This window comes from Haliaeetus leucocephalus, unplaced genomic scaffold (genome assembly GCF_000737465.1).
Source record: "Haliaeetus leucocephalus isolate CR32 unplaced genomic scaffold, Haliaeetus_leucocephalus-4.0 Scaffold2, whole genome shotgun sequence".
Classification (NCBI taxonomy): Eukaryota; Metazoa; Chordata; class Aves; order Accipitriformes; family Accipitridae; genus Haliaeetus; species Haliaeetus leucocephalus.
The window spans coordinates 1,205,316-1,227,419 of record NW_010972438.1 but is presented as its reverse complement, the minus strand read 5'-3'; positions in this window follow the sequence as shown (position 1 = coordinate 1,227,419).

Below are 22,104 nucleotides of genomic sequence, written 5' to 3'. Positions count from 1 at the left end.
ATCTAGCCTCTGATCAACACGACCCCCAACCATAACGCTGCCTTAACCATTACCACACAAAATGGCTCTCAAAGAGGCTTTGGCACTCCTTTATGCATATATCACCCTCTTGTCGACTTCTCCTTCTAAGTCTCGACCATAAGCTCCTGAAAGTTTCAGCACACCTGCTGGCACGTATGTTGCACCTTCAGCTTTGTTAAATCAAAACATGCTAAAAAAATCCAATACTTCCAAGTAAATGTAATGCATTTCCTGAAGAAAAAATTAAGAAATTAAATTTAGGTAATTATTCAATTAACAGTTGTTATGTATACAAGAGAATCTGATTTATGGGCAGCTGTTTACACAGGCAACTGCTTTAATTTGACAGTGTGCTCCTGGCTTCTCCCCAGACTTTGCTGTTTAATTAAAGTTAAACAGTTCAATACCCATTTAACCTACCAACATATGGAGAATTTAACTAATACTGAAGAGGGAGGAGAACTCTATTCATTTTTAATTGTACTGTAATAACATAAAGGAGGTCACTGAAGTGCAGAACTGCAAGGTGAACTGGATTCAACACTAATAATCTGCCTGGGATCTCAAAACCACAGTAGCATCAACTTTGCTCTCACAAATTGTGTCCAACCATCTCCCCTCCTTCTACAATTTCCAGAAGGAACAACAGGGAAGATTAAGAAAAAAAAAATAACATCAATGGATATTAAGATACAACAAGATCAGGCATCTTTCAAAGTCACGCAGGAAAATAGTGGCAGAATCAAGGATCAAATCCAGACTCCCCAGTTTTCAACGTACAACACTAACTGCAAAAGTGGTCTTACATACTACTTCTGATACAAACAAAAGTATTCTGAAGTTATACTGCAGAGAATAAAAATTAATTCTGGTTCCATTTTTACAAAGAGAGGTAAGTGTAATTATCTCTACCACACAGATCAAGGTGCAAGTTGAAGTGTTAAGCATTGAAGCGACTTGAACAAGGTCAGACAGCAGGTCTGTAGTCACTCTCTTCCATCTACTCTTCAATCCATTGGGATGCTTTTGAACCCAACTCTTAAAATTCAAAGCTCACAGAGTAGCATTTAATAATCCCACAAAGCATCTTGTTTCAACTGAGAACAAAGGTTTCAAAGGTACTTGCATTTGCTATGAATAAATTCTTAATGTCAAATTTCTTAAATAAATAGCATCCTAACTAACATTCTTAGTAAGTGAAAATTAAACCTGACACTCAGCTCAAATACTCTGGTTTTAAATTTCCCCATTGCTAAACCTTCAAAAAAGGGAACATTCTGTTTGAATTTGTAAATGCTTTGTGTCCAATGTATGATTAAATATCATGGGATTTATTTACTCTGAATTATGTGTGACAGACACTAGACTAGCAGACTTACTGGGTCATGCAGCTAAGATACAAATAAAAGCAAATTTTATCTCATGACAATGAAGCCAGTATGCAAGCCTGTGGTGCTTCTGCAGAAAATGAAGATAATATATCAGTGAAAATGGGTAGCTCTGTAAGTAAGGGGTTCATTCTGGCCATACTCCAAATTCTCTGGACAAGCCAGCGCAGATCCTGAAACCATATAGCCACATTACCACAGCCCTGTGCTTGACCTCATAGGTCCTGCTGAGAAATGGAGATTATCAACTGCAAAGAAGGAAAGCAGCATTGCTTTTTCATGGCAGTATGGATCACACTGGCCTACTTGGAGTTTAGGAAAAGAGTTTGCATCTAACTGCACTATGTGGAGGTACCTTATATTTCTAAGTACAGTACAACAGGAACCCTGTGGCATTTCAAGATAAGTAAGAACAATATTTCTCTTAAAAAAAATTAAAAAATCAGAGTTTCAACTGAGGTAGCCATTGCAGCTGCACTAGTTTACACCAGTTTAGGATCCTATCTGGAGAACTAGAGTCAGAATGACAACAGCGCGTATTGGTACAGGATCAAGTCTTGAGCCCTGGAACCTACAAACAACCTGCTTCCAGAGGCTTCTCGGCCAGGACGCAGAAGGCTCAAGGAGAAGTGCATCAGTCTTATTGTACAAGCACTGCAGAACTAGCAGCATGTGTCCAGAGCCTTGCAACCCTTTAAAAAAGTCTGGGTTCCTACTTAGACATGCTTATAACCAGGCTACTGCATCTGAAACAACCTAAAAAAAAAGTAGTAAGGCTTGGGAAGGAGAGATGAGAGATAATATCAAAACTGCTGAGACAGTTGGAGAAAAAGCACAAGCTTTAGGGCTTATAGTCCCATCAGACCTAAGCCTGAAAGTGCATCTGTTTTTCCAACTATGTTGGTTCTGCCTAATTAAAGATATTACCTTTTGCTGCAGTTCTGCCTAGCATTAAAATAAGCAAAACTAAACAGATATTAGCTAAGAGGAAGCTGATAACTTAGCTAGCGTCAAGTACAATTGCACAAAGTAAATCTGCCAGCACACCTTTGTAGTTATTTATTTGTTCAAGTACTGAAAGAACAATCATTTCCAGGGTAGCTCAAATGGGTAAATACGACAGAGCTGAGTGGTAACACACTGCAAAGGAATCAAAGATTTACTCTCCTGATATATGATAAATTCAACCATTAGAAATCTTCCACCTCAGCACTTTCATGTGCAACCACGCATTAAGCACAAAAACCCCCTCAGATTACAGAGAAAATACACTGTGTAAGATTTATTTTTCTCTCTCAAGCACCACCTTAGTTTAAAAAACATTTTTGCACATGCACAGAATCATGCTTTTGTTTGAACTAGAAGGGACCCCAGCTCAGGAGGTACCTTCAGCTGCTATTTTTACATATAGAAATATATCATTTGCTATAATGGATGACTCAGAATTAACTATTTCTACTTTATTATTAAATCTTGCTAGGGTTATACACATCTGAACACGCTTTCCTAGTCTGTTCCTCTAGCCTTACAGTCAAAGAGTGTTTCACTGTTACCTTCAATGGACACAGGATGAGGGTAGCACCAACATTAAAAGCATCTACAGGCTTTTAATTAACAGCAACACCAGAACAAGATACAGGGCTACAACATTTTGTTCTGGCATCTTATGATGTCCAATTCATAATATTTTTTTTTATTTATTTGTTTGTTTGTTTTTCTATGCCATTTTGGGATCAATCTTACAAATCCTGAACATGCTCAGTGCCTGGAGGTTACAGTACTGATCACAAAAGACCTTCAATATTTTAAATTATTTGATGTTGGCTTCTGAAACATTTGGTATCAAGGAAATTTTTTAAGGTCTTTCAGTACTGACTTATTTATGGAAACTAGATCCATTTATACTTAACTCATAGCAACTAAATTTCACTCTTCTGTTTTAAATTACTTTGCTCCCTTTAAGTCAGAAAGGCTCAATCTTGCCACTTCCATTCAAGAAGTAAAAAAATGCTTTCTTCTCTGCAATTAAGCAACTGTTAGTATCTTAAGCATTTTAGAAACAATATTTTAACAGCAAATTTTATATTTAATTCTGCTAATCTTCATATTTCACATGTCACATCAAAGTCCTAACCAACTAGCTACAGAGTTATTGTCTTGATTTTCAGATGTCCCAATCACTATTTATATTTTCAATGACCATAACCCACAAGTTATATGGAAAAAAAATTTAGCAGTGATGTAAATTATAAACATATGGGAAGTATAGAGGGAATTTACCCTATAGATCTCAGCTTGACCATCTTCTCCCCTTCTATTAATTCCACATAGCCAGAGCTGCCTATCCAAAGGTAGCCCTCCTGCCTCTGAATTTATCTCATGTTAGTCAGCATAACATCAGGAAAAACAAGAAAGTTTAGGTTATGTATCAGTATATCAAGAAGTAAATCACAGAACATCTCAAGTTGGAAAGGACCTATAAGAATCACTGAGCCCAACTCCCAGTAAATGGTTAAACTAAAGCATGCCAAGGGTGATCCATCCTCAAAAAAAATCCTGATAAGATTCAACTATTTTCAGAATTGCTCCTCCAGGTTCTTCTGTCAGGTGCCCTATCCACTAACCTAATGGATAAAAAGTACAATGACAGAAAAGTGAACTTTCGTACCTACTGCTTTCTCACACATCGGTGTTTATGAAACATTTTATTCAACATGACACAAAATTGTTTGTCTTCTCTTCCAGGGTGAAAGAATGTAAAAGGTTTGAATTCAGCTCCATTTGAACGTCTACTGCTGAATTGTCCTCTTCAGCAACTGAAGCAAAAGACCATTTATATCACCTTAGCAACAGGTCCCACAGGCACCAACCTATTTGGGCTTATTTATGGCACTCTGAAAACAGCAGCATCCCCTAGATCCCAAACATGCTCCTGGTCAGGGGGAAGAATTTCTTGTAACTGAGGAAACAGGTTAACCTCAGTGACCCATTCAAACCTTTCCTGTCGTCTTCACTGATCCTCTGATGCTCCAGACACCAGAGAACTATTTTGCCTGTTTCCTACGGAAATGCAGGTGATGCCATCTCTCTGCACACGTTTATGTCCACAGGCATCCTTGGCTTCTCCGCCTATTTTCAGGCCAATTTCTGTCAAACACAGCAGAGGTTACGTTATTACAGTCTGTTACTAGGTTTGGACAAGTTTGATATAAGTATCAGCCAGCTGGGAGAAGGAGCCTGAATTAGCACTCGCACTGAATTAAATGCCACACTGTAAATGCTTCTTGTTAGGTATCTGAGGGTCTACCTAGGCAATGCCCCAAACACAGAGTAAGTCCCATATGGGCCTCTCAACTTAGAAAAATACCCCGAATCCAACCATGAAGGCAGGCAGGCAGGATTTGTCTGTTCCAGTCACGTTTTGATACAGTGAAAATGGAAGAATTATGTGAGGAAAATGAAAAAGAAGTGATTTTTCCTATGTATATAAAGTTTGTGTCACACTTGATGGCTTCTGTGAACAACAAATGTTCATAATATTGTGAGTCTGAGAAGAAATTTCTTTTTAGCTACCTGCAAATGAGGTCAATTTCTTTTTCAGGTGGTTTTTGACAGGCTAATATTCATGCTCAGCTTATGTGAAAGCTATGGATGTATAGCTTAGCTTGTCAAGAGCCCTGATTTTTCAGGATTCTCACAAGCTAGACTGAACCACCTGGGAAGGCACCTTCCTCTCCTCCCCAGCCTATCCCTGGCCCCTGCATCGATACACTAAATTACACAGGTAAGTGAACAGAGTCCATCTCCTGTCTGACCAGTTACAACTGTGGTGCTGATGTGGGAAATACCCTAATTTGTGTCAAAGGCAACTTTCTGCCTATGCACCAGAGAGGGATCTGGGTCACAGACACACACACGTGAGCGGTGAACATGCTCGTCAAGTCCCACTCACGCCTGAGCCTAGCAGCAAAACACCTCTGCAGCTCTGACACACTAGTGAAAAGAACCGATTTCTCCCTGCTCCATGCATACATCAGATAGTTTATTTTACTTCTACATGTGTCCCTCCGCAGTCAACGCTAAGGTCACATCAGCATTTCTAGTTTGCTTCCTCAGCCTGAGATGCAAGTTCATTTACAGCAGTTCATCTTTTGCCTTTTCCAGCAATTGCAACACCATAAAAGCTTCGTTTACATTTTCTTTTCTTTATTTCCATGAAGTAAAAGACAGACAACACAAACCTGCTGGTGTCAATAATTATGACTCCTGTAAACACTTACAGTTTGTTTAGTACAATATCCCCTACAAACATTTTACAGTTTATAAGTTCCCATTAGCTGATTCTCTGAAGTTTTCTCAATACAAACTGAGAACTCAGCTTGCATTTTTGGTTTGGTTTTTTTGCTTGTTTTTCTTTTTAAAACCGTACATTTTCCCCTTTCTCCAGATTATCCTTCCTCTATTCTATCCTAATAGAAACATGATAGAAGTTTATAAAATACTTGCTGAATGCTATTTAATATTACAGATAATAGGTCCAAAGCAAGTTATCCCCTGCTATGCTTTTTAATGTAATACTTAATTCTTTACACAGCAATGATACTACTTGTTTTGTGCACCATTGTTGCAACTAAATTGGAAACTGATAATCAAACTCTTACCAACATTCTGTCAGATTTGTATAGCTACCTACATCAAACCTTGAAAATCATTGCCTAAAGTTCTGACAATTTTTTTTCTTCCTTTAGGAGCGGTAGCTGCTGTCCAAAGGGTCACAAAATGTTTTCCAGCAAAGACAACACTGATGCCAGACACAATCTAAGTTTTACCAATAGGTACACAACACGACTACAGAATGTTGTGGAGCACACAGAAATCCTTTCTGACAGCTCAGCCCCCAGGGAGTATTTCTGCTGTAAAAACCTTATTTTAATCAGGCAGTAAAAGAGACAATAGATTCCCCTGCTGCTCAGCTAAGCTTCCTCTCCCACCACCTTCCACAATCTGCACAATAGCTCCATCTCTTCTGTTGCTAAATTCTTGCTTGTCAGAAAAAACACTGCAGACAGCAGTGGCACGTACTGACTGCAGCCAGGACGACAGGAAGAAGCACAGGGTATTGTCCTGTACCAACACGCTTCTGCTTCCAAACCCGCGGTGCTGCCGCTATCCCGCCAGGCAGCTCTCCCACTGACCGCAAAACGAGCATCATCCAGTAAAGACTCCGAGACCAGGCACTGCAGTAAGAACACTTCAAAAATAGTCAGACTCAGGGCTTTTAAGTACAACCGTATCACTTCCAATTAACCCATTCATCACAAGTTTTCAAGTAGCCATATCCAGGAGGAATATAAACAGAGGAAACTGCTTAGAGAGAAAAGAAACAAGTGTTCTGTAAGATAAATGGACATCCCTTTAGTGTAACACTTGACCTCCCATGCCTGTATTGGTCAAAAAAAATGTACACTAGTTTTAGATCAAAGCTCCAAACCTACTAAACATGTAAAAAATATTACTAGCTCTTCCAGCTCCGATATCTAAGCTCGCCTTGCTGCTTTTACTCCTTGGTATTGTCACACATGAACCATACTATAAATTTCTTTTGCAGAGTTAATAAATTATCATTTTCCTATGCCACCCTCTTCCAAACAGTATATGAGTGTTCTATATGCTGGAGACATAAAAAGATCCCTAAGGCAGCAAGAGGTTATTTTGATGTCTTTGAATATTATGGATGGGGCCCAGTGGGAGACTTATTGCAGACAGGAGAAATAAGATGCCAACCCAACAACGACACCCCTGAGATGGCCAGGTCTCAGCTGCTGCAGATGGTAATGATGGCGATGATGACAATATTGATGCTTGTCAGCTACAGTCTGCAAGCTTGTACAACATAAAAACATGCTAACAGGAAAATGATGTATTGAGCTAAAATAGCCTGTTACTCTTCAAGTGGAGTATGCAAAACAAGTAGAGACTTCTACTGGCAATTACACAAGAACTTTACCAATCACTTTACTAGGTGTCTTTTGCTTCTGCTTCATCTAAGGCAACATGCCATTAATTTTTGTTTTTCCTAGTTTAGTATACCTCTTCAATATGAGCTTCCAAGAGATGTAGTTTTAAGGAGTTACAGTCATCTCAGTCTATGGAACAGGAAGATATAACCAGCTGGATTTCATAAAGTGCTCAGAGTATTTTGAAATTAATTGCATGCTGCCTTTTTATTTTATTATTCAAGGCAATCTTTCAAAAGCTTCAGATAGTGTGTTTCTTTTATCAAGATGCCAAAAATTGCAGTGCTCTTCTGTGAACCTCTACCTTTCTGACCAAAAGGCATCTTGCCATTTGGAAAAAAAAAAAAAAAAAAAAAAAAAAAAAAAAAAAAAATCAGGTTCCCACTCCTATTTAAAGTAATAAAATCAAGTGCAGGGAGTTGAATTTCAGCTAAGCTCTTCCTCGCTGATGGAAATGAAGCTACACCACCTGAGAACACGGACCACTAATCATAACTTCACTTATTTACATTTATTTTCTGCACATTCTGTTAGATTTCTATGGCAGAAATCCCAGTTTTCTGGCAACCATTGAGTACTCCAGATGTATTAGCTTCAGCACACCAGTGAAGGAGCATGACTTGGATGAACTTGGAAAGAACTGACTTCTCCTGTGCATGGCAGCCTTGTTGAAGCGTAGACCCCACGTGTATCCCCACGGCAGGCCTTAGGGAGGAAGACCTTAATAAATCTTGAAACTCTACCCATACTGAACTATCAACCCCTCACAACCCTTTCCACCGAATTCCTATCCCCAGCAAAGCTGCTACATCACTGAGAGCTGCCCTGGGCTTTCCGGCAAGGGATGAGGTCTGACCTCCCCTACCACACTCATTCTGTTAAAGTAAACAGAACCTCCTTTTGTTTCCCAGCCCTGAGGTTGTGATTTAAGCAGATTTCAATGCTGTCTTTGCAGGAGGAGGGGCAGCAGCCCAGGTGTGCAGCTAGAGCACACTGGCAGGTCACTTCAAACACAGCTGTTTGCACAATGCGCAAAGCTGGAAGCAGCAGCATCTCAATTGCTTTTCCCCTCTGCTTCGCATGTGCGCTTTGCTTTGCATTTCAGCTGTGCCAAGTGGGCACACTTGGCTAGTTACCCCAAATGAGCTGACGAACAGTAGCACAGTTTATTGCGCTGCATTTGATCACGAGCTTATACCAATAATCGTTTGTTGGCTGCAAAGAGAGTAGCACTGCAAAATAAACCAGACTCTTAAATAAAAGAGCTGTTGCTGGAAAAAAGGGGGAAGAGGAGTTTGTTAGTAGGCTTTTTGCAGCGCCTTGATCCCCAGGAAAGTTCCCTTAGTCTGAACCACAGGAGGATTCCAGGATCCATCCTGTTCCCTCCTGCTCTGCCCAACATGAGCTGTTCACACAAGTTGCATTCAACTTTAGAGAAAAAGATACTTTCACACTATTATAACTGGCAGAATGCATGTTTCTCTGGTAAATATGCATGTCCAAATTATCATAATAATAAAATAATGGTTTTAATCTCATAGAATCAGAGAGTGGGTTGGGTTGGAAGGGACCTTTAAAGGTCATCTAGTCCAACCCCCCCTGCCACAAGCAGGGACATCTTCAACTAAACCAGGCTGCTCAGAGCCCCATCCAACCTGACCTGGAATTTTTCCAGGGATGGGGCATCTGCCACCTCTCTGGGCAACCTGTGCCAGGGTTTCACCACCTTCATTGTAAAAATTTTCTTCCTTATATCTTGCCTGAATCTACCCTGCTTTAGTTTAAAACCATTACTCCTTGTCCTATCACTACAGGCCTTACTAAAAAGTCTGCCCCAATCTCACAAGTTCATAGCTCTTAAAAAATCTTCTAGTTGGATACAAGATCCCATAGGTGTGTTCCTCTTGGCTATTTTCTGCAGATATTCTCAAAGCTGTCTGCAGACTGATGCTGAAAAGCATGGATCTGAACTGGCTGTGCAATACACACAGGTCATGCTCCCAAGGCACAACCCACATCTTTCATTTCTACCCTAGAAACGATGGTCATTCCAGCAGCTCATGTCCTTACCCAGTGAGTGGAACTCTGCTACCTTATCTTTACATTGAACTGTTATCAACTACAGCAGGCATCAGAAATTAACATTAAATAAATCACATCTTCAGAAAGGAAAAAACAAATGAAGCAGCTGTTGCATTTTTAAACTTCCCATAATCCCAAATAAATATTTCAGTTAATGAATGTGTCTGTGGTAATGAAAAGATGGCAGGTTTCTTAGGAAATACATATTTTTAAAGGTTACAATTTATAATTGTTTCAGCTTTGTACTTCTCTGTTCTCCAGAGCAACTAGTTTTGAGAGATATGTATTTTCCAATTGTTCCTTTCTACTAAAAAAAAAATCCGTTTCACAAATGTAATTCCACAATGTTTTGATGCAGCTTTTGTGATTTTCTTCTTGCTTTATAATTTTCATTTGCCATGAAAACAAGAAACTAAGACACTTTCAAATCTAACACGCACATATATACGTGTGTGTGTTTTAACTTTACATAATCTTATCCTCCCATCATCTTCCTTTTGCTCTAAGACAAACTACTTATTAACTTTCCATTCCAAGAAAATGTAAGCTCATTAATGAAGATACAGCACTCATGACAGAACACAGCCCCAGACACCAGCGGGCAATAAGAAGATCCATCTTTTAGAAGAAGGAAATGAGCACACTTCAGGAACATTTCCACAGTGTTTACAAACACGTACATCTTCCTGTTGCAACAGCTGTTAATTCACAGCCTGCTGTACATAATCTGTCTAAAATCAGAGGATTCAGCATTACAATTTCTTCTCACTACAAGAAAATGCATTGAAGAAAATGATGACTATTATCATAACACTATGAAACCCAATAAAGATGCATGTATCTAGTATTACTGGAAACTATTATAAAACATTCTCCCCCATTTTTATGTGACATTATTTTATATTACTGCATAAAGGGAAAGATTCTTCAGTTCTTAGGGATATTAAAACCTGGGCAGGCTATGCTGGCACTGCACTGTTTTGCTTGTGTCATCTATTATATATGGGCGTATGGAGGAAAAGGAAGACACAACCTGCCTGAAAGAAAACAAACATGTAAAGTAAAACTGAGAACATTTTTTCCTTCATTCCTAGTGAGCAGCCTACTAGATCGCCCTGCACCTATTGGTCATACGTTCCGCCCCTGATTTCTGTAATTAAATGCATGCCAGAGAACACAAGTGCAAATATTAGAAGCCAGGTATTTACGTCTAACCATGCAGTACCTCTAACACCTCCCTTAAGAAAGGGGAAACAGTCTTCCCCGTTGTGAGAGTATTTGTTTACACCAGTTTAGCAGACAAAAGGTGCTTTACTGTCAGTTATCAAAGCAAACTGCTAGGGAATGGAGGCTGCAAACACACCCAAGAGCACAGAGACTTTTGTGTCAGAAGTGATTCTTCTCCCTCTTTCTCCTGCCAGTCAGGATTTCCACCCTCTGCTCAGGAGGAGCGTATTTCTTGTACCCAGAGCAATAATGACAATTTCTATGCAGTGAGGCAGAGCCCACAAAGAGCTCAAAATAAAGCTAGACAGGGGAACACCCGATTCTGATATGAGAAGTCAAAGAGAGGTTGAGCATCTCTGTGACGGACACCTCTGCAGCACTGCTCTGCTCTGATGGAGAATCTCCACGCCTCCACTGCTGCCAGCTGGAAAAGGCTTCCTATGTGGTTTAAGGAGACTGAAAGTAACAGCCTCAGTAGAAAGTGCCAGTGGGCATGAGCATAACGGGAAGAAAAAGAAAGGAATAAAACCTCTATATCACACTAATGACACAGGTCTGAAATTCCAAGATTGCACATAGACATGTGCAGAAGTTGAAAAGGAAAAAGAAAAAAGCCCAGGCTAAGAGACATCTTTAACAAAACCTAGGAAAATTGAATCATCTGTTTGCATCACATTTCATCACGCTAATAAAGCAAACCATGTTATAGTATCTTCTACAGGCTAAACATTTTCCTACCATTTCCCAAGAGAACTAAAGGCACCCAAATCCTTCTGGAGTTTTGAATGCTTCAATTTAAAGCAAATCAATCAACAAGAGACAAAAAGCATGCCATGAACAAAGCAAATTCTTAATTATTCAAACACCATTGTTTTTGTTCTAATGAAATACATAGTTCAATAATTAGCTATTAAAAGTCTGCAACAGGTTCCGGTTCTCACAATTTGCCTCTAGCCTCAGCTTCCATTTGGGTTACCATGTGATTACTCCTACTATCAGTTATATTTAAATCTTTCAATAGTTCCATAAATATGCAAAGCTCTTTAGAAGAAAAATACCATGTTTTTAGAGACATGCTGAAGTAAGTTACATGTAAAAAGAAATTCAGGGGTAGAAAACTGACCTATAAAACTAAGCACATGCTCGTTTTATAGCAATTCATTCCAGAATCTATTGCAACGGACAAGACCAAGATCAATATCCCATCAGTGAAGACTGCCTGGGCATTTGGTGAAGGTTATAACCCTACACCACTGCTGACACACAAGCACTGTCTCAGAGACTTCCTCACTCCATTCCCAGAATCTGGCATCAAAAGCCACACCCCTGTAAAAAACATCTCCAAATCAGTTAATTATCACACTTTCTACATAGAATCTTACAACTATTCAGCACTTCATGTGCCCAGCCTAATTCAAAACAAACTCCAAGATCTTTACTGCTACAACACGACCCTTTTGTTTCCTTTTCTGTATTTAATTTTGTAGCTTCACTGTTGAGAAACTGCCTATCTTAGTATATTACAGCATGCATCTTGGAAGGCTTAAGTTTTCTGTTCCAGCCCATTCCTTCGTAGCTCTACTCAGCAGCATCTGAAAGTTTTAATGCAGCAATAACCACCCTCTGCACAGAGCTACCCCTCTCCCACACCCCTTACAGTTTAAACTGACACAGGGAAAAGAAGAATTATCCCTGCTTTGCAGATGTCAAACTGAAGGGAGAAGTCTTACATTTTAAGAAATGAGGCAGAATGGTTAGAGAAGTGATGGGAAACTTGCTTTCATTCACCAGGGCATCTGCATGCTCCACGGCTAAGCCAGAGACCTGGAAACAAAACCGAAGCCAAGAATGCCAATGCCACCAAGCTCCAACCACTTGCCGACAATCATGCTCAGAGGGCCTGGGGCAGGGGGCTCACGGCATATTCACTGAGCTGGAAAATGTAGCCTAGCATACAATAGACTAACCAGTCTGAAATACAGTTGATATAAAATCAAGAGGAAATGGAAGATGTCTGTTAGAGGATTACATCTGGTATTAATTTAGAAATGACACGGCAGTGAAAAGGCTAGGGAAACTTAGAGGTATAATAGGGAAATCTGGTCTTTGAACAGAAGAGTTATCAGGTCTCTACAATGTATTTCCAGGTCCACATCTAAAATGCTAGAAAAGCTCTTTGCTACATATGACAAAAAGATCGCAGTAATTTCAGACACCAGCAACATAAATTATAGACCTGAAAGAGAGAGAACTACAGTGACACCTGAGAATTCAATAGAGGAAAAATTCTCTAAAAGGATATCAAGAAATTAACAGATAATATGGAGGAAAAGAAGGGACTAGTGAGATTAAGAGCTAGAAAATGTTTGCTGACATCATGACAAGACCTGTAATTTAAAACACAACTAGGTGAAATACTAGCAAACGTACAGTAATGAAATAATTGCCTACGAAACAGAGACCCACTGATGGACCAAATACATCTTTCCATGCTTTGTGATTTCTAAAGGCCAATTTCATCTCAAATGTTTCCTTTCAATCAAGTTGTACCAAGGATTAATTTGTCTCTGTAATTCCACATGAGGCTGGTGATTACCTTCTTTCTGGGAAAAGAAGAAACATATTACTGAAGATTTGTGAATCGTGAGAAACAGTGCTACCCTTCTGGCGCAGCCTGGGAGCAGAGGGGAAAGCTTGCTCAGTGGGTATCCTGGAACATGAAGGAGCAAATATATTAAACCCCACCCTTTCTGAAAGCACCTAGAACTCTGGGCCACTTGATTTGACTTTAAAGTTTGAGGATCCAAGGCCCAGGAGTTACTGTTTGGGAATAGCATGCAACAGCATTAAAAACCTTCACACTATACATACAATACATTTTTTGCAGGCAGCACATTTATGGAAAAAAGCACCCTGTGCTTCATATCGCCATGCCATCGTAAACAAGAGCTTTAAGGGGGAGCTGCCCTTAGGCAGCTGCACAATGGCACTGGAGGGAGCGAGGTCTCCGTCTCCGTCCTGCTGCCTGGGAAGGAGCTGGTAGGAACCGCAGCTCGGACGCTCAGACAGTTCCTCCCGAGGGGCTGGAGAGACCCGGGGTGAAGCCCTGGGGTGGCCAGGACTCCTGGGAGGGGCAGGCGGACTACAGCTGCCCTTCCGTGGGGGCCAGATCCACCAGCTGTACGCTCACCCAGCACATCCCCGGTGTGGAACAGTGGGACACCAGCACAGAGGCAGCCCCGTGTCTGCAGCAGGAGCAGAGGCTGCAGCACAGGAGACTTTTTCTTCCCAGCCACACGCTCTGCCGAAGATATGCAGCTCCCCCTGTTGAAATCAAAGCTTATTCATTAGGATTTTTTTTTTTTTTTTGAAGTTTCATGTCAAAGTTCAGAACTAGCTATTCTTAATTGCAATATAGGAAACAGTGCATAATTAATGCAGTGCTTCTGAAATCATGGTCTGTAAACTGCTCTAACGACAGTGGCTCTTTTCCAGATGACCAGCAGAGCTGTTACTTCCATAAAGGTGGAATTTGTCCAAACTGAATGCCGGATTTAAGTAATGGAGCTGGTGCCCAACCCAGCACTTGCTACAGAGATACTTAAAAGGATCTTTAAAAGATAGAAACAAAGCAGGTCCCAGGAAAGTAGTCCTTAAAATGACAATCCATTTCTCTTTTTTTCTTTTTAAAGAAAATTTCTGCTTTACTTGAATCATTTTTCTTATTTCAAAGGTTTTGTCTATTTCTGTGTGTTTTGGCAAAGAAATTAAATAACCCAGTATTTCTCAGAAAATAACTATTTTTTAAAAAGATAGTTTTCAGCAATTTTCAACAACATTTTTGATCCACAACAGTTACTGATCCTGGGTTGGTGGGGGTGGTGGGTAAGGCATTATGAAAAAGTATTTTGGCTGAAATGTCCATAGGAACAATTTATCCCACCTAGTTCTAAGCAGTAAAAACTTGGTCGGGTCACAAATTCGGTTCCTGCTGTAAATGCAGTAATTCTAATTATGTCAAGCATTTTAGAGAGGGGGCAACAAGGAAGGAGGAAAGACAAAAATTCCAACTAAATATGATTTTAAAGTTGCCAATGATAAAGCTAGAAAAAAAATCATCATAAATTGCCCCTGTGGTTATTGACCATTATGAACATTTCAATTGCAAGAGATTCTTGATCAGAAGTCAACTAAGTTCAGCTTCCATTGACCAGAGTTTCACAGGGGACTGATGAACCTGTGAAATGACTGACTGGAGAAATCCCGTTCTCACCTAGAGATATTCACACACCATTACTGAGTTGTTACAAACCTCCTCCGATAAACTGTATGGATTAGACTTCTTCATTCTCTCAGTATACCACATTTTCCATTTCTTACATCATTTGTGTAATTATTCTCTGTTGTGGTTTAACCCCAGCCAGCAACTAAGCCCCACGCAGCCACTCGCTCACTCCCCTCCACCCACTGAGATGGGGGAGAGAATCGAAAAAAAGTAAAACTCGTGGGTTGAGATAAAGACAGTTTAATAGGACAGAAAGGAAGAAAATAATAATAATTATAATAATAGTAATAAAATGGCAATAATAATGAAAAAATTAAAATATACAAAACAGTGATGCACAATGCAATTGCTCACCACTCACTGACCGATGCCCAGTTAGTTCCTGAGTAGCGATCCACCCCCCCCAGCCACCTCCCCCCAGTTTATATACCGGGTATGACGTCACATGGTATGGAATACCCCTTTGGCCAGTTTGGGTCAGCTGTCCTGGCTGTGTCCCCTCCTAACTTCTTGTGCCCCTCCAGCCTTCTTGCTGGCTGGGTGGGTACAAGAACCTGAAAAATCCTTGACTTGGTATAAACACTACTTAGCAAGAATTGAAAACATCAGTGTGTTATCAACATTCTTCTCATCCTAAATCCAAAACACAACACTAGAACATAACAAAGAAAATTAATGCTATCCCAGCCAAAACCAGGACGTTCTCTAAACACACTTTTTCATCATCGTTCCTCAAGGAAAGAGAAACAGATATATCATTCCTGTCCCAGACTCACCAGGATCAAATACAGTTTTCATCTGTGTCGTGCCTCTACTTAATATATAATTGTTTCAAATTTAAAGGCAGTTTTAGCCACAACATCACACTGAGAGCTCATGCTGAGCTCTCAACCATTTCAGTAAGTTCTTCTCTACAAGCATGGCCTCTGTTTTCCATTCCCAGCTATGTAACTTTGCAGTGAAAGATGTGTTTAGCTATACTCCTCTTCATAATTTAGATAATTTGTTGCACATTAGTCATCTCTTCTTCATTGTAACTACTCTTCTATTGCTGCGTGAAAAAATAAAAAGTAATTCTGTTATTGTTTCCCAAATTTCAATTATGTCAACACTTTTACTTAAATCAGCTGTTAGTAACTCTTGAAAATTATGTTTGACGAAATCTATTTTTTCATAAATTATTCTAAATTACTATTGTTACTACTGTACCCATAAGCCCTCATGATGGAGGTAAGCAAGCTCCATACAAACAGAAAACAAAAGTTATTGTCTTCCTCAGCAGGTTTAGAGTTCTGTACCTTTGGGGTTGATGGGTAAAACGATATATGGGTAAACAAACAGAGACAGATCTATAAAAGGGAAGAGTGGTTATCATGAGAGGCACTGATCTCAAAACACCAGCTGTTTCACTACCAATGAAGGAAAGGTTAATGGAAGGTCTCAAGAAAGAATAAGACAGACATTAACCAGCAAAAGGAACAGCTTGAAAGAAGACACCACGCACCTTGGAAATTCAACAGAGTCAGAAAGCCAAAGGAAAATGAGATTTCCAAGAAGGCGGCATCTGCCATTGCACACACACAGCCGTGAGGAGGGAGAGGGTGCCTCGCTGCCGAGAAAACACTGAACTCTTTGGATCAGAGAAAGCATCTCTGTCTGCGGTCCTTATGCATTTCTGATATGAAATCCTGCCAGGCCAAGGCCACGGCCTTTGTAATACACGAAAAGACAGAAGCAGCTCATCACATTAAAGAAGGGAACAAGTATCAGATGTGCACGTGTATTTAGTGCTCCTCCTCCATCTATCTGTGAAGTGTGCCAAAGCATGTCACTTGGTGGAGCATTGCTTCCCTCTGGAAACAGGACCAAATTCTGCCATATCACAAGTTTTGAGACTGCTTAGTAGAGAGAGACTTACTTCTAGCCTCTTCAAACTTAAAGCTGTTATCCTTGCCTTATCCTACTCTCTTTAGCAAAACTGTGTACTACACATAATTTGAAAGAGTATTTAAACTCTGGTATTTGGATATAACTGTCTCTATTCTGTTGTGACAATGGACAAAGCTTTTCAGAGCTTTGTCTTTGGTTATCACAGAAAAATAGAAGACTAGGGGTAAAAAAAAATTTAAAAAAAAAAATCAACATATGGATAGTAATATTGACAGTCCTGAACCCTGAAAAATCATCAGTCATTCTCTGTAAGGATCCTGGTGTTTGAATTGCATTTTAATTGCTCTGTGAGCTTCTGAAGTGCCTTTAGGACATATTTAAAGCTTTTTGTACTATCTGGTTACAAGGAGAAACACTATATATTAGAAGATCAATGATAAAACTGGAAACATTGAAAAGGTATAGGGTTTGCACATCTAATACTTGATTTTCATAGTAGAGTCAAGAATCTTCTCTCTTCCATCAGTATTTAACAGTCTACATAACCCTAGGCTTACATTTGTATTTTTAAACCTCCAACATTTGGATTAGAAATGAGACAAAACCTATTTTCTCCTCAATTATTAACTAGACATGAGGAGTGTTGGCTGCAGAACTCAGGAGAGCAGGTTCTCTCAAACACTGATGCTTTGTCAATCGTTTTAAGCTGACAAAAAGCTTTTCTGGAGCTTGATGTTACTTTCCCTTTTAGTGATGTTTACACTTAATTAGTATAATTAATATTTACTCATTCAAGTAATAAATTCTTGCACAGTGATAGTGATGTGTCAGAATTGGGATTAGAGGCTAACAAGACACAAGCTATATTAGACGGTCCCTGCCCCAAAAGACAGCAATGTACCACAAAAGCCTGAAAAACACTCAATGAAAGGCAAGAAAACCAGGATAAACAGTTAACCCAGAAAATCAGGGACAGAAACAAACAGGAAAACCAAATAACGTTTCTCAGTTTCAGGATCACAGTTTTGTTCTCATCTGAGCCTGTCCTGTTTTTCTTCACACCACTTAAGTGCCTCTGCTCCTAAGAAGAGCAAGATGCAGTGCAACTCCCGACCCTTCAACCATCCTTCAAAGAAGGTTTCTGCCTCTCAGAGAAGTCAGCCTGTACCTCCCATAGCATCTGTCGCCCTAGGCTAGCTTTCTCTCTAGCCTGCCTTAGTGTGCAAAATATGCAAACCAAGTTGCATTTTCCTCATTAAAGAATTAAGTAAAGTATGAATAAAAATACATTAAATCCCACCTATCAGGCTTCCGTAGATTGTTTTATTTCTTTTAAGTACCCTTCATGATCCGTACTTTGCAAAATAGAAACTGGAATTCAGAATTGTTTGAGTTCATTTGGAAACCTTCAGCTATGCAGATCTATGTGCATAAGAAAGACTTCTGACATTAATAAGAAGGCAACATGGTCTTAAATTGCTAGTATTAAGTCGTTCTGGAAAAGATACCAGAAATTCAATTATATGAAATATACAAGATCAATTAAAAAAAATCCATAACACAAGGTCATAAAGAGGAGAGAATTACTATCTCTCCTTAAAATAAAAACATATCCAACAACTTGGTGACACATTTTGAAGAGAAAAGGTAAACATTTTCCATTTGCTCAAATCATTTTTTCCATCTGCAAAGATCCAAAGGTTTTTGTGTCCAAGCTAATAAAGTATTCAAACAGCTCCCAACTCCTTCTCAAGGTCTAAATAATCTCACTTTTGTGATTCAGAGGTAAATTCAATGTTTACAGTATTCAGTTAATCTCCAGACACCTGACAGAGTTAATAACATCTTGGTTGGGCAAATGAAAATGGGGGGGGGGGAGATTAATACCAGCCACAGTTGCTTGTGTCATCAGCCTTTGCTGCAAAGACTGGGAGGTGGTTCCAGAGCAGTTTTTTACTTTGATGGCCATTTAGTCACATTGAGTAAGCAGAAATAAGCCCAGACAGCTGAAACAGCAGCACTGTTCACCCGCAGCCATCCTCTCCTTGCACTTCAGAGTGTGTTATCATCACAGAAATGTCATGAGTAACTTTTTTTTTTAAGAAATGACATCTTCAACCAATTGAAAGTAAGAATCAGCCATGGTACTTGGCTTGACTATTAGAGTAGCAGTCACAGTGAGCGATAACTTAAAAATGAAAATGGTATGTTTAAATTAATACTCAAAATCAAAGTATTTTTTAAATCAAGCTTTTAATTACTCACCTTTTGAAACCAGGCCTATACAGAGGTTGTCTAGACTGGACAAAGGAAAGAGAAACTGTGCATCAAGCATGTTTGGCTGTCTGGCTTATAGCAAAAAATAGTTGATTTCAGTAAATATCCATGCACCCATTTAGAGTCCTCTGAATCTTGCACAGACACTACCCAGCAGATGTGCTCTGGTAATCTCATAAGGGTGATGAAACAAGCAGCACCTTGAATTGTACATTTGAAGAAATTTTGCAAAACAATAGGCTTTAACACCTTTCCTAGTCTTCTCTTCCAAAACATAATAGGAGTAGATTTTCTGCAGATTCCCCAAGATTACGGGTGTAGTTACCCAAACAAATTTACAACACTGTTGCAACACCTGTCTAAATACTGATAAAGGTTTATTTAATGCAATGTTTATTCCCCTTGTAACAGAGATATCCATTTGAAATACATTTAGAACATCAAACAAAGCACAGACAACAGAAAACAAAGACAAATCACCATATGAAGTACCAAAACCATCTCAATCTACTTCCTGCACCAAAGTTTTGACAGTAGGGATAGAAAAGTGTATTAAATTAAACCCCAACAGATTTTGTTGCTACAGGTGAGAAAATGGAAAAAAAATTATACTCAATTTGGACTTCACAATTTTTCACCTCAAGCATGCTAAAAGGTAAATTTAGATTTTTTGAAACATAATCAATTATAGATGATGCCTACAACTAAGGGAGGATCATTCAAAGATCACTGACAGTGTGGTATATGTTATTGGTCTATCTCAGCCTCTATGCTAGATATACCATTGTCAAACTTAATTGTGGTTACTTGAAGCGAAACAAATGCATTAAAACATGCTGCCATATTATGTTAACAGATCTGAAGTTGTATAGTGTCATTCCATTACATTGCATCTTAAACTGATTTAATACTGTGTAATACAACATGACAAATTAGTAAACAAAGGATAACAAGCCTGCCTACCTGATGTCAAGTTAGTTTGCAAATTAACATCACTGTATATAGAAGGAAACACCTTCCCTCTCTACTGACTGTTTAAGAGTACTTTTCTGTATACCTGACCAAGGTATTGCCCTAGCATTTGCATTTCTGATGACCTTCTTAGTCTATATTCCTGTAGCAGCCCGGTAAGGCAAGTAGAATCATTTCCCATTTCATAGACATGAGGTTAAGCAACAAAGAAAGCCTAAAGGATATATCCAAAGTCAAACAAAAAGCCTTTGTGAATACTGTTTTCCCAGCCTCTGGCCAAGTCTTTAACCACAGGACAATCCTGTATTAAGTCTTAGGATTGCAAAAGTCACGAGTTACCAGTAGAAAAGGATTTACTCAAAAGAATGAAAGTATCAAGGAAGCAACAGATGCCTTATTGAACATGCCACCCAGTTGTGCACACATGTCCCTGGCCTCATGAGCAGCCAACCCCACCCTTCCCATCTGAGCCAGGCAGCTGCACTCCCACACAGGAGATGAGGTATCTAGCAAGATGAGCAAAGACCACCAGATGCTGGAGACTATTTAGGGAAGGTATCAGTATATACTTCTTCCATACCTATATGCTTCCTTAAGTATATGGTATTAGACACTGTCCATAAAAAATGAAACAGAAGAAGGACTGCAGACTAACAGACAGACCTTTGACTTGATGCAACACAGCTATTCCTACAATCCAGAGAAAGTGCTTCAGAAGACAAACATTGAATCTAATGATAGAGTATAACTTATGCTTCTAAGTGGAGACAGTGGCATACTTGGTAAAACACGAGCGTCAGAGTGACAGCAAATTCATGGTGGAAAAGCAGATACTAAAAGCTTGGTAATAAACCACTGGTGCTCCCTATCCCTGGTCCTCCAGCACCACCTGGGCCTCAGGCAGATCTGTGTCAGGGACCTCCTCTCTGCCGGCACAGGCAGTGCAATCGCAGCAGAAGGCTGCGGTTCAATATGCACAAGAGCCCAAACTCAATTCCAGCTGATAGTGACCCTCCCAAGGTGTTCCAGCACACAGGTTTTTCCAGAGGGGTAATGAACAAGGGAAGAGATAACTGCCAAATCCTCCTTCCCTGGTGTTCAAAGAACACAGAACCTCTGAGTTTTCAGTGGAAAACCCAGAGTGGGATATGCCCCCTCCTGGAAACAAGCTTTTGCACTGTATTTGAACATCCTTATATCTCTGACTCTGTATTACACAGATCCAGCAGGTCTCCAGGGTGAAGCAGGGGACCGAGTTTGCAGACACTGCTACAATCAGGCTGAAGGCTGCTGTACCTTAATCTGATTACAGGCAGAAAATAACGTGCAGACCTCTGTGTGGCATAGACTCACCTTTGACTCCTACAATGCAGGGCTGAGCGGTAGTGTAGCAGTATTTTGACAGACTGATCCACTGCTTGCAGACGAGAACATCGTAAGTAGTATAAGCACAGTCCCACCAAGCATGGGAATCAATCCCATTCTCCCTTTCTTTTACCCCTTTGCTTGTGGCTGCCAGTTTTCTTCCATCTCAGTTTTCTGTGGAGAAAGTCGGAGGAGTTAAATCAGTATGCAGGATAAGGAGACAAAGGCCAATCGCCGTAATTCCCACTAGAAACCAGGTAGGGAGACTTAGAGCCTAACAACGAGGAAAAAAATAGATTAAAAAGAAAAGCAATCTCCCCCAACTGGAAGAATGCCATGCTGTAGAAGGCCAAAACAAGTGCTTGAAGCTGCATTTCAAATCCATGGGTGACTTATCTCAAAACAATGTTTTGAGAACAGAAGAGATTCTCCTCAAATTATTAAATTGATTTCAGATGAGATCCTTCTGGCAGACCCATGAGAAGCTGTTAAACCCCACAACAAATCTAGCCTCTCAGATGAGAGGTGAAAGACAAGCACTCTCCACCCCAGCTGTGAGCAGGACTTGCACACCGGCAAC